Below are 14,511 nucleotides of genomic sequence, written 5' to 3' on the forward strand. Positions count from 1 at the left end.
GTTATCTAATTTAGACACCTTACTGCCTGATGTATTTTCCCCTTTCAGTGGTTAGAAATTTGGACTTCCTCATCAAAACCGAGGAGCATTAGGAAGTCCAGTTTAACTTCCCTCTCGTCATTCTTTTGTCAGAAATCTTGGGCAGTGTCAAAGTACATTAGCTTAAACGAGCAGAACTTAATGCATCTTCCCCCAACACATCTGGCAAGTATTTGAATAGTGTGTGCAAAATGCCTCAAATTCCTTTTTCCATTATGATCACAGGCAGTCAGATTAACTGAGTAAATAATATTCATAATGATTAAGTACAGGTGTATCCTGTTATAAATTTTTTTTTTATTCAAGTCTTAGGCCAGACACCATTTCCCACCTGAAATCCTAGCAATTTGGGAGGCTGATGCTGGAGGATCACCTGAGTTCAGGAGTTCGAGACCAACCTGTCCAACATGGTGAAACCCCACTTCTACTAAAAATGCAAAAATTAGCCTGGTGTAGTGGCATGCACCTGTAATCCCAACTTCTCTGGAGGCTGAGGCAGGAGAATCGCTTGAACCCAGGAGGTGGAAGTTGCAGTGAGCTGAAATCACGCCACTGCACTCTACCCTGGCCAACAAAGCAAGACTCTGTCTCAAAAAAAAAAAAAAAAAAAAAAAAAAAAAAAGTATTTTTTTAAAAACATGCTCAAAACAAACGTAAGTAGCACAATAACAAACCACAAACCATAAGAGGAAAGGGCTTAGGGGCTGTCTGAATTCTATTTCCCAATGCCTATGTGAAGATTTTCTCAATTTTTACAGGAATATTTCTGTTCTTCCATAAACCAAAAGTCTTACAAATTGCCCATCTTCGCATGCAAAAGTTTATAAACATTAGCCCAGAAGCAAAATATTGCTTCTGAGTTGCAATATATTATGTAAGAAAAAATAATTAACATAATACAAACATAAAAGTTAGCCAATCCTATATCTCCCTCCTATAGTATCTCCCAAGTTTATTATATAAATGAACAGTACTGTTACTAGATAATATTATCTAATGTCTCTGCAAACCTCATTCTCCTAAAAGAGTGGCATTAGAAATTCTGTATCAACAAAAGCTTTTTCTGTCTGTCCAATAGAAAATGACATCACAGGAAATCAAGATCCAGACAGGTCAGTAGGTTACTGGTCAGTAAATTAGCTGGTCCAGGCAAAGCTGGTGCCATTCTGGTACAGCAAATTTCTGTACTCCTCAGGGGCTATTATTGGTTTTCTTACTCACATATTCCCTGGAGACTAAGTAGCACGCTTTTTGCCTACAAGCCTAAATTGTCAGGTACTGACATTCAGAACAGGGGAGCTAGAAAGAGGTACTGACCTTTAAGTCACATTCTTGTTAAATACAATAATAATTAATATCCTCTCACAAAGTGAAGGATCTTTTTAAATCATCCCCTTAATTCCATTATGTTGCTATTACTATACAGGTATCTGATTTAAAGGGCTGTCTAGTTACTGACATTCATATGCATGAGAAATAGATGCCTTAACAAATGAATCTTTTGGAGTCATAAAAGCTTACCCAGTAATGTCTACAATAAGACCATATTCTTCTTCAGCCATTCTCTCAAAATGTAAAGCCAGTTGTACTAGGTACATAAGTACCAGAGCCAGCCAGTCAGTCTAGTTATAATGAGTTTTCCTATGATAGAAGGCATTTCCTCAAACTTCAGCTTTATTTATCTGCATGTGGGTTGCATTTAAAAAAGGAAATTTATTTCTCACATTCAATCATACATACTGCAAGTAAGCATCTGAACAATATAAGGCTTCCATAATCCAAATAAAAATAATTTTGTATTTAAATCTGATTCATACAGCCAGAGATCAGTTACTCAGAATGGATCAGAAACACTGGGCCTGTGCTAAAACACACGCAATTTAAATAAAAGCCAGAAAAAAAGAAAAAAAAAAAAAAGCAAATCTCTTCAAGCAGCCAATAGTTTCTATACTGTACTATCACAAATAGACCAGCTAGGCAGGGCACGGTGGTTCACACCTGTAATCCCGGCACTTTAGGACACCGAGGCAGGCAGATCGCTTGAGCCCAGGTGTTTGAGACCAGCCTGGGAAACATGGTGAAACCCTGTCTCTACAAAAAAAAAAAATACAGAAATTAGCTAGGCATAGTGGCTATACCAACAGCACCTATAGATGCCAACAAGCACCTATAGTCCCAGCTGCTCGGGAGGCTGAAATGGGAGATTGGTTGTGCCCGGGAGGTCAAGGCTGTAGTGAGCTGTGATCGTACCACTGCTCTCCAGGCTACAGAGCAAGACCCGGTCTTAATTTTTTAAAAGTAACAAATAGACTAGCTAGCTGTGTATGACCTTAAATTTATCCTAACAGGGTAAATATAAACCCTTGTATCCTGAAGTAGATGTCATCCAAGGTCATGTTTTCATAATCCAGGTAATCTAAAGTAGTAGTTCTCAAGCTGTGGTGCCAAGATCAACGGCAGCATCTGAAACTTGTTAGAAGAAACACAGATTCTCAGGCCCCATGCTGAATCTTCTCAATCAGGCACTTGAGGTTGTGGCCCAGCAATCTGTTTTAATAAATCCTCCAGATAACTCTAATGAACCATTAAAATTTAAGAGCCATGAACCTAAAGAGAATCTTGGCCTGGGAAGGGAGCTACAGATGGGAACTACCTGGGCTCATTAGTTTTTCTTCCCCCAAAAAATCTTAGAGGAATGGTATTCTCACTGGCATTAGTAATGGCAGTCCTAAATAACTGGATGTTCTAATATTGCAAGTATACAGCACCTTTAAATTTATAGTAAATTCTTGTATATTAATTTTAAATTATGAACTCTAGATAATAAAATTAGTAAGTATTCTATTAAAGTCCACTTATGCTCTTAGTTCTATGTTTAAGACCTAAGGGTCACTACAACTGAAGTCCAGTAAAAGGTTTATAATATCAGTAATAGCAGACAGAGCGCAAAAGTGTGCTGCATGCAGGAAAGAGAAGATGATGGGGAAAAAAGAGAGTCAATGGGAAAAAATCAAGACCAAAAACCAAAATTGTAGGAGGATATTCTCATCCTTACATGTAACTCTGACTCATTCATACAGTCAACAAAAATGACTCATTTTGGGTGCTTATGTTCCTTTCTCCCCAACGTCAAGCATTATAATTTTATAATTAAAAGCTTATATGGTGGCAGGCTGTGGAGATAAATAAGTTAAAAGAGCAGATTACACTATAATCCTAAAAAACTATAGACAATATTTAGACTGGATATTTTTGCATTTTTAGCTTTCTGACTTTTAAAATTCAAGAGAAAAATAATAGGAAAGTATGTATCCAGCCAAACTATACTCCACAATAAAACAGCAATGCATACCCACAGTTATGTGCCAATATTATACAGCTCTGAAACTGGCAACAACTGACTCATTATGGAAAGACTGATGGAAATTACATTTTTCTAGGAAGATACAAAGTCTTTCTAAAACTTCATTTCTACATTTGATTTTCCTTGCTCCTTGCTTCAGAACCCCAAAGCTTACTAAGGGAGCTTATCATTAAAAGCTATAAACAGGCCTGGTGCAGTGGCTCATGCCTGTAACCCCAGCACTTTGGGAGGCTAAGGCGGGTAGATCATGAGGTCAGGAGTTCGAGACCAGCCTGGCCAACATGGTGAAACCCAGTCTACTACAAATACAAAAATTAGCTGGGCGTGGTGGTGCAGGCCTGTAATCCTAGCTACTCTGTAGGCTGAGGCAGGAGTACTGCTTGCACTCAGGAAGTAGAGCTTGCAGTGAGCAGAGATCACGCCACTGCACTCCAGGCTGGGCGACAGAGCGAGACTCCATCTCAGACCAAAAAAAAAAAAAAAAAGCTAAATAATTACTTTTAATGTATACAGCTCTACAATTTCAGTTATCCAAATATTAATTCTGCTTTTAAAGAGGGTGCTTTCCTAACTCTTACACAGGACTGTAAGTGGACATTTGCAATGTGGATGGCTGTAGAAATTTTAAATAGGTAAAAAGCCTAAGTATACTTAGGTCAAAAGTGCAAAGTAACAGTACATGGCAGCCAATTTATATACATCAGGAAGAGAGAGTGAATGAGTATGACATGTATATATCACAAAATATTTTTATACCATTTTAAATCAATAATGTATTTTATATTTTGTCAAAATGGCTTATGCAAGAAACAAAAATATCATCAATAAGAAATATCACAAGAAATCTCTGAGCTAAAACAAAATAAGATTTATGTACCTGAACCAGAGAAATGATATATGTGTGAATAATTTGCAAGGGGGCTCATGCCTGTAATCCCAGCACTCTGGGAGGCCGAGGCAGGTGGATCACAAGGTCAGGAGTTCGAGACCAGCGTGGTCAATATGGTAAAACCCCATCTCTACTAAAAATGCAAAAATTAGCTGGACGTGCTGGCAGGTGCCTGTAGTCCCAGCTACTTGGGATGCTAAGGCAGGAAAATCACTTGAACCTGGGAGGTGAAGGTTGCAGTGAGCCGAGATTGTACCACTACACTCCAGCCTGGGTGACAGAGCGAGACTCCATCTCAAAAAAAAAAAATTCATTTACATTACATTGTCTAGACTTTAGGTACACTCTTATCACCACAATGACTTTCTTAAATTCGTTGGTTGAGAGAAAAGATTACAGTTTTCCTGCCTAATTTATTAACATGTTGGTTGATCCAAGAGATATTAGAGATGTAGGCATGGCATTTGGTGGAAAAGTACAAAACAGAGAACCAACACCCTGAGACCAAAGTCCCACCTCCATTTTATTAAGTTTCTAGAATCAAAAACAAAATGCTAATCCTTACTGTGCTTCAAGATCTTTATTCATAAAAGTGGGACAATATTATTGTCCATGCCTATGTTACAAGAGTGCTAAAAGGATGAAAATGAGTAACAAATGGTCAGCATGCAAAAGCTTGGATATTTATGCCAGAAAATAAGGAGATCATTAACTCCCAGGTTAATCTATGATCACTGAAAATAAACACCTTTCTTCATTTGGTTATAAGTAAATAATAAACTAATACATATATGCTTTTTTTCCTGTAGCTTGGTCATGTATTAGCCTTTAAAAAAAATTAAATAAATAAATGAAGATGTATATTGTAACCCCTAGAGAAACCAACAAAAAACAGATAATGTGTCAGTAGGATATTTAAATTGCTACACTAAAAAAAAAATTGTTTAATACAAAGGAAAGCAGTATAGGAAGAACAGTAACAAAAGACGAAACATAGAAAATACACAGCAAGGCTGGGCATGGTGCCTCATGCCTGTAGTCCCAGCACTTAGGGAGGCCAAGGCAGGTAGATCACCTGAGGTCAGGAGTCCGGGACCAGACTGGCCAACATGGTGAAACCCTGTCTCTACTAAAAATGCAAAAATTAACTGGGCATCGTGGTGCATGCCTGTAATCCCAGCTACTCGGGAGGCTGAGGTGGGAGAGTTGCTTGAACCCAGGAGGCAGAGGCTGCAGTGAGCCAAGATCATTCCACTACACTCCAGTCTGGGCAACAGAGGAGACCCTGTCTCAAAACACACACACACACACACACATAGCAAAATGGCAGAAAAATCCAGCCATATTGGTAATTACATTAAACTTTTGATCAAAGGGCAAAGATTTTTCAGTCTGGATTGAAAAGAATATGCAAGATATGACTACTAAAAGATACACTTTAAATTCAAAGATTCAAATAAGCTGAAAGTTTTACTTACAGAAAAATTTATAACCCAAACAATAAGCATAAGAGAACTAGAGTGACTATATATTAATATCAGGCAAAATGGCTTTAAAACAAAGAATGTTTCTAAACACAAAGAAATACACTGATACAGAAAAAGGAGCAATACAGCAGGAAAAAAACCCAACACTTGTAAGTGTTACATATTGAACAGCACAGCCACAAGATAAAAAAACAAAGTTCACACAAATGAAAGGGCAAAAAGACAATTCAACAATTGTAGTTAGAGATTTCAAGCTCCCCAAAAAATAACTCATAAAACATGTTGGTTAAAAGAAAATCAGTAAAGATATATAAGATTTGAGTAAACTATCAATCAACTTGACCAAACTGATTTCTATAGAACACTTCACCCAGAAAACAGCAGAATACACAAGATCTTCAAATGCACATGGAGCATTCTCCAGAACAAACTGTATGTGAAAAATGTGGGGGCCCAGAGGGATGGGAATCAACTAATTTGAAAGAATTCTAATCATATAAAGTATGTTCTCTAAACACAATGAAATTAAATTAGAAATCGATGACAGAAAGATAAATGAAAAATCCCCTACATAACTCATAGATCAAAGAGGAAGATGCAAGGGAAATTAGAAAGTATTGTTAGTCCTTGCACAATTCAGGTTTGAACTGTGCAGGTCCACTTACATACAGATTTTCTTCAATAACAGCTACATTGAGCATGCCTGCCTTTCCTGCCTCCCTTCTACCTCTGTCACCCCTGAGACAACAAGACCAACCTCTCCTCTTCCTTCTCCTCCTCAGCCTACTCAGTGAAGAAAATGAGGATAAAGACCTTTAGGATGATCCATTTCCACATACTGGCAGATACATATTTTGTCTTCATTATGGTTTTCTCATTTTCTTTTCTCTACCACACTTCATTGTAAGAAGACAGTATATAATAAATATGACATACAAAATATGCATTAATGGACTGTTTACATTATTAAGGCTTCCAGTCGACAGTAGGCTATTTGTAGTTAAGTTATGGGGAAGTCAAAAGTTATAAGTGAATTTTTGACTGCACAGGGGGTCAGCGCCCCAGTCCCTGCATTGTTTAAGGATCAATTATATTTTCAGTTAAATAAAGATCCAATATATCAAAATTTGTGACACAGCTAATAATCTAAGCATCTACTTTATGAAACTAGAAAAAAGAAAAGAAAACAAAACTAAAAGCAGGAAGGAGAAAGTAAATAAAATCAAAGCAAAATAAATGAAACTGAACACAAAAAAATAGATAAAAATCAATGACATCAAAAGAAACCCTGGAAACTAATCAAAAGGTTAATAAAATTGATGTTTCTAGCCAGATCAGTCAAGAAAAAAAGACATAAGACACAAATTATCAATAGTAAGAATGTAAGAGGGGCTATCTCTGCAGCTCCTACAAACAATACAAAGATAGTATAATGACATGACAAACTTGATGCCAATAAATTTGACAACTTACATGAAATGGACAAATCCCTTAAAAGACAAACAACCAAAGCTCATAGAAAAAACACAGATAACCTGAATAGCTCTATATCTATTTAAAAACTTGAAATCATATTTAAAACCTTCCCACAAAGATTATTCGAGCCTGAAGGCGTGTACGTTAGTCCCAGCTAAGTAGGAGCCTCAGGCTGGAGGATCACTTGAGCTCAGGAGTTCAAGGCTACCATAAAGCTATGACTGGGCCACTGCACTCCAGCCTGGACAACAGAACAAGACCCCATCTCTAATTAATTAAATAAATGAATGAATGAATATAAATTTTTTTTTTTAATTTAAAACATAGGCTGGGAGTGGTGGTTCATGCCTGTAGTCCCAGCACTTTGGGAGGCCAAGGTGGGTAGATCAGTTGAGACCAGGAGTTCGAGACCAGCCTGGGCAACATGGTGAAACCCTGTCTCTACAAAAAATACTACAACAACAACAAAAATTAGCTAGGCGTGGTGGCGCACACCTGTAGTCTCAGCTACTCGGGAAGCTAAGATGGGAAGATCACTTGAGCCAGGAGGTCAAGGTTTCAGTGAGCCAAGATCACACCACTGCACTCCAGCCTAGGTGACAAAGTGAGACCCTGTCTCAGTTTAAAAAAATAAAATTAAACTTAAAACCTTCCCACAAATAAACTTCTAGGCCCCAATGGCTTCACTGATGAATTTGACTAACATTTAATAGGAAACTTTTGACACCAAAGCTAGACAAAAACTTTACAAGAAAACTACAGACCAATAACTCATGAACATAGACGTAAAAATCCTTAACAAAATATTAGCAAACCCAAACCAATTAATATAAAAAGTATAATACTCCATGACCAAGTATATACCCCAGGGATAAAAAGTTGCTTTGATATTCAAAAAACTAACATAATATATTAGAGAATAAAGAGGAAAGACAATATAGCCATCTTAACAAACAGAAAAAGCATGTCACAGAATCCAATACCCATTCATGATAAAAATCTAACAAAAGCATCTACAAAAAAAAAAAAAAAAAAAAAACACAGATAACATATTTGTGAAAGGCCAAGTGCTTCTTTCCTAAGGTCAGGAAGAAGACAAGCAATCTGCTCTCACCCCTTCTTTCAACCTTGTATTGGAGGTCTTAGCCAGTGTAATAAGGGAAGGAAAAGAAATCAAAGGCAATATAGAAGAGAAAGGAAGTACAGCTCTCTTTATTCACACACAACATGAATGGGAAAGCAAAAAACCTTCAGGAATCTATAAAATTACTCCAAGTAATAAGTTAAATTAGCAATATTGCAGGATACATGATTAATATGAAAACCAACTGTACTTCTACATGCTCAAAACAATTGGAAATTGATTAAAAAAAAAAAACTCACAATGGCATTAAGTTAGTAATATACTTAACAAAACGTATACAAGTCCCAGACCCTGAAAACTAAAAAATACTGGCATGAGAAACTAAAGAAAACCTAAGTTAATGGAGAGATACATATTCATAGATTGGAAGCCCCAATATTAAGATGGTAATTCTTCAAAAATTGATCTATATATTTGAAGCAATCTCAATAAAAATTCTGCCCTTTCAAAGAAAACATAAAGAACTTACAATAGACAAAGCAAGCTTTAAAAAGAAGGACAAAGTTAAAACTTTCCCATTACACCTCATTTTAAAACCTATTACAAAGTTGCAGTATGGTATTCACATGAGAGGCATACAGAGCAATGAAGTAGATTGTGTCCAGAAATAGACACACATGTATATGGTCGATTCATTTTCAACAAAAGTGCCAACATAATTCAATGTGAAAATGGGTTTTTTTTTGTCAATAATGTTGGAACAACCAGATATTCAATGGAGAAAAAGTAGATATTGACCCTTTTTGTCACATTATACACAAAAAAATAATTCAAATGGATCACAATAATAAACAAAGAACTTACTAGAACGTTGAGGCAAGTAAAGATTTCTTAGGACACAGAAAGCACAAACCATAAAAGAAAAAAATGATAAATTAGATTCCATCAAATTTAAAACTTCTAAGCTTCAAAAACCACCATTAAGAAAATAAAGCAGCCGGCCAGGCGCGGTGGCTCATGCCTGTAATCCCAGCACTTTTGGAGGCCAGGCGGGCGGATCACGAGGTCAGGAGATCAAGACCATCCTGGCTAACATGGTGAAACCCCGTCTCTATTAAAAAAAAATACAAAAAATTAGCCGGGCATGACCTGTAGTCCCAGCTACTCGGGAGGCTGAGGCAGGAGAATGGCATGAACCTGGGAGGCGGAGCTTGCAGTGAGCCGAGATCACGCCACTACACTCCAGCCTGGCGGACACACCAAGACTCCGTCTCAAAAAACAAACAAACAAAACAAAAAGAAAATAAAAGAAAAGAAAGCCATAAAAAAGAATGAATTCATGTCTTTTGCAGGGACAAGCATGAAGCTGGAAACCATCATTCTCAGCAAACTAACACGGGAACAGAAAACCAAACGCCACATGTTCTCATTCATAAGTGGGAGTTGTACAGTGAGAACACATGGACAGAGGGAGGGGAATATTACATGCCGGGGCCTGTCAGGGGGTGCGGGGTAAGGTCAGGGGAGAGCATTAGAACAAACACCTAATGCATGTGTGGCTTAAAAACTAGATGAACGGGTTGATAGGTGCAGCAAACCACCATGGCACATATATACCTATGTAACAAACTTGCACGTTCTGCACCTGTATCCTAGAACTTAAAGTAAGATAAAAAAGAAAAAGAAAAGTTGGGCCAGGAGCAGTGGCTGACACGTGTAATCCTAGCACTTTGGGAGGCTGAGGTGAGATCACTTGAGGTCAGGAGTTCAAGACCAGCCTGGCCAACATGGTGAAACTCATCTCTACTAAAAATACAAAAAGTAGCTGGGCGTGGTGGCACACACCTGTAATCCCAACTACTCAAGAGGCTGAGGCATGAGGTTACAGTGAGTCAAGATTGTGCCATTGCACTCCAGCCTAGGTAACAGAGTGAGACTCCGTCTCAAAAAAAAAAAAAAAAAAAAGAAAAGAAAAAGTTGATTAGGCATGGTGGTTCATGCTTGTAATCCCAGCACTTTGGCTTTGGAAGGCCGAGGCAAGAGGTTCGCTTGAGCACAGGAGTTCAAAAACAGCCTGGACAACAAACAAAGCAAGACCCTGTCCCTCAAACGAACAAACAAACAAACAAATAAATAAATAAATAAATAAATAAGAAAATAAATAGCAAGCCACAGATTGAGAGAAAATATTTTCAAAACATATCTAACAAAGGACTTCTATTCAGAATATATAAAGAACTCTTACAACTCAGGCACGCAACTCATTTTTTTTTTTAATGGGTAAAAGAGTTAACATTTAAAAAATGACAATAGCTGAATGGACAAACACACGAAAAGATGTTCAGCAACACTGGTCATTAAGGAAATACAAATTAAAACCACACTGAGATACCATAACAAAAACCTCTAGAATGGCTACATTAACAAAGACTGGCCATTAATAAATAATGGCAAGGATGTGAAGTTAACTGAGATTCTCATGCATTGCTGGAGAGAATGCAAAATGGTACAACCACTGTGTAAAAGATTGGCAGTTTCTCAGAACGGTAACTATACACATGCTATATAGTCCAGCACTTCTACTCCTAGATATTTGTTCAAGAAAAATAAAAGTATATATTACTGTACTGGTACACAATGTTCAGAACATCTTTTTTGTTTTTTGCTTTTTTTCTTTTTTTGAGAAAGAGTCTTGTTCTGTCGCCCAGGCTGGCATGATCTGGGCTAACTGCAACATCCACCTCACAGGTTCAAGTGATTCTTGTGCCTCAGCCTCTCAGCCTCCCAAGTAGCTGGGATTACAGGTGTGTACCACCACACCTGGCTAATTTCTGTATTTTTAGTAGAGACAGGGTTTCACCATGTTGGCCAGGCTGGTCTTGAAATCCTGACCTCAAGTGATCCACCCGGCCTTGGCCTCCCAAAGTGCTGGCATTATAGGCGTGAGCCACCGCACCTGGCCAAAACAGCTTTGTTTTTAAAAGCCAAAACTTGGAGACAACCCAAATGTCCATCAATATTTGTATGAATGGATAAGTAAACTGTGTTATATCCATACAATCCAATATACCTCAGGGGGAGAAAAAGGAAACAACATGGATGAATTACAAAACTAACATGTTAAGTGAAAGAAGGCAGACACAACAAAGTACTCACTGTATGATTCCTTTTATATAATATTCTAGAAAACACAAAACTATAGGGGCAGAAACTTGACCCTGGGTTTGCAGATGGGAGTGTGAATTGACTGTAAACACTCAGGGGCAAGCTTTTCAAATATCTGAAAACTTGACTGTAATGGTAAATAACTTTACAAATACAATTTATTCGGTTTATTCAATTGTACACTTAAAATGGCCAAATTTTATGTTATGTGAATTATACCTCAAAAAAGCTATTTAAAAGAGTGGTTCAACTAGTATCTATTCTATTTTTTCCTTTGTGATTTAAATCCTATAAGTGTTTTTTTGTGTGTTGGGGGTAGTTTTTTGTTGTTGTTGTTGTTTTTTGAGATGGAGTCTCACCCTGTCACACAGGCTGGAGTGCAGTGGCGCAATCTCTGCTCACTGCAACCTCTGCCTCCCGGCTTCAAGCGATTCTCCTGCCTCAGCCCTAAAGCTAGATCTGTGAAGGCATAGATTTTTTTTTTTTTTTTTTTTTTTTGAGACGGAGTCTTGCTCTGTGGCCCAGGATGGAGTGCAGTGGCACTATCTTTGCTCACTGCAACCTCCTCTCCCGGGTTCAAGCGATTCTCCTGCCTCAGCCTCCCAAGTAGCTGGGATTATAGGCATGCAGCCACCATGCCTGGCTACTTTTTGTATTTTTAGTAGAGACGGGGTTTCACCATGTTGGCCAGACTGGTCTTGAACTCCTGACGTCAAGTGATCTGCCCACCTCTGCCTCCCAAAGTGCTGGGATTGCAGGCATGAGCCACCACGCCAGCCGTAATCCTATAGCCGGTTTTATCATTGCATTCATAAATATGTATGGCATTTTTCAAAGGCTATATGGTTAAGCTATAGATGGAAGAAGAAATCATGATAATTTTATTCTATTAAATTGGGGTGTCCAATCTTTTGGCTTCCCTGCATCATACTGGAAGAAGAACCGTCTTCGGCCAAGCATAAAATGCACTAACAATAGCTGATGATAAACAAACAAACAAAAATCATAATGTTTTAAGAAAGTTTACGAATTTGTGTCTCCGTCTCAAAGCCATCCTGGGTCACATGTGGGCCACAGGTCGGATAAGCTTGTATCAGATTTTGTTTTACATGGTATGTTTTTACCCAGCGATTTGTTCTTCTTTATAATTTGTTCTAAATTTCAGTCTCATTTTCAATAGGCTTCCTCTCCTCCACCCAAGGCATTTGTTCATCCCCTCTGTTCCTACTCCTCCACTGAACACTCTAGAATTCTGGCTCTACTGTTAAATTCCTCTACCTTTCTCTGTGTCTCCAAACTGTTCCCTGAAGGCTCTCTGTACCTTCTAGTCATTCAATCAAAGAAGCTTTCCCTAGGATACTGCTCGCCCCTGCAGGGAATGAGATTTCCACAGCCCATACACCTTACGAGTCCAGTATTGATGCTGGTGATTTTATCATTCATCAAAGTCATTTCTGGACCATGCTTCCTCTACCCCTCTTACAAAAATGCTTGTACACCTAAGCTCAAATCAACAATATCACCTTCTACCAACTATTTCTCAACTATTTATCTCTTCAGTCACTTTTCCCTCCTTCATTAAGACTTTACACCCATATCAGTCCTCCTCAACACCTCAAAGCTTGCCATTTAACAGCTTGATCTTTCTCTTCTTTGACCTCATTATCATCAAGCAAGTTCTCTTCCATTCTCATCATCTGTTTAATGTAAATCTTCCCTGTCAGACTAAGGTCCATGAAGATGGGGACCAGAGATGTCTGGTTCACTGCCAACCCCCAAGCAAATAGCATAGTATATACTCTAGTTAAATAAGATTTTTTTTCATCCCCACTAAATACAAAAAATTGAAGCTACTGGCCGGGCACTGTGGCTCATGCCTATAATTTCCGCACTTTGGAAGCCCAAGGTAGGTGGATCACCTAAGGTCAGGAGTTTGAGAACAGCCTGGAAAACATGGTAAAACCCCATCTCTACTAAAAATACAAAAATTAGCAAGACATGGTGGCGCGTGCCTGTAGTCCCAGCTACTCAGGAGGCTGAGGCAGGACAATCACTTGAACCCGGGAGGCAGAGGCTGCAGTGAGCCGAGATGGTGCCACTACACTCCAGCCTGGGTGACAGAGCAAGACTCCGTCTCAAAAAAAAAAAAAAAAAAAAAAAAAAAAAAATTGAAGCTACTAGCAGGCCCACGTTGCTTATAAGAAAACCAACAAAGACAATGAACTATCTGGAAATCGTATCTAAAAAAATCAAACAAAGATGTTTTACCCAAGAAAGTATTTGTACTTTGAACAATTAAAGGAAAGTAAACTTAATATATAAAAAGGCTGACAATTTTGAAACTTGAGATGAGGAGTTGGCTCTGCTACTAATTAGTGGCTTTACTTAGTGTTCTTAGTCCTCTATTTTTACCTCATCTATAAATTTAAAAAGTTGGATCTTCTGAGTTCTAAACATTCTATTTCATTCATGTCGAATGGTGCCCCAGCATGCAGAAAGGAGCCCAAAAAGGGTGTTATAAGATGGCAACCTGATGAGCTAGAGCTGTCACAATCTGAACCAAGTTACCTTATTTAAAAAAAAAAAATCTGGCCAGGCGCGGTGGCTCAAGCCTGTAATCCTAGCACTTTGGGAGGCCGAGACGGGAGGATCACGAGGTCAGGAGATCAAGACCATCCTGGCTAACACGGTGAAACCCCGTCTCTACTAAAAAATACAAAAAACTAGCCAGGCGTGGTGGCGGGCGCCTGTAGTCCCAGCTACTCGGGAGGCTGAGGCAGGAGAATGGCGTGAACCCGGGAGGCAGAGCTTGCAGTGAGCTGAGATCCAGCCACTGCACTCCAGTCTGGGAGACAGAGCGAGACTCCGTCTCAAAAAAAAAAAGAAAAAACAAAAATACTGTGGACAATGCCCGCATCCTTCTGCAGACTGACAATACCTGTCTTGCTACTGATGACTTTAGAGTCAAGTATGAGACAGAGCTGGCCATGTGCCAGTCTGTGAAGAG

General features: G+C 38.5%; 1 protein-coding gene across 2 annotated transcripts in view; it reads right to left on the minus strand.

Moving 5' to 3' along the window:
- PLPP1 (phospholipid phosphatase 1) overlaps positions 1-14,511 on the minus strand; it is a 115,878-nt gene that overhangs the window by 29,242 nt on the left and 72,125 nt on the right. The window lies entirely within an intron of this gene.

This window comes from Rhinopithecus bieti, unplaced genomic scaffold (genome assembly GCF_001698545.2).
Source record: "Rhinopithecus bieti isolate Rb0 unplaced genomic scaffold, ASM169854v2 scaffold_6513, whole genome shotgun sequence".
Lineage (NCBI taxonomy): Eukaryota > Metazoa > Chordata > Mammalia > Primates > Cercopithecidae > Rhinopithecus > Rhinopithecus bieti.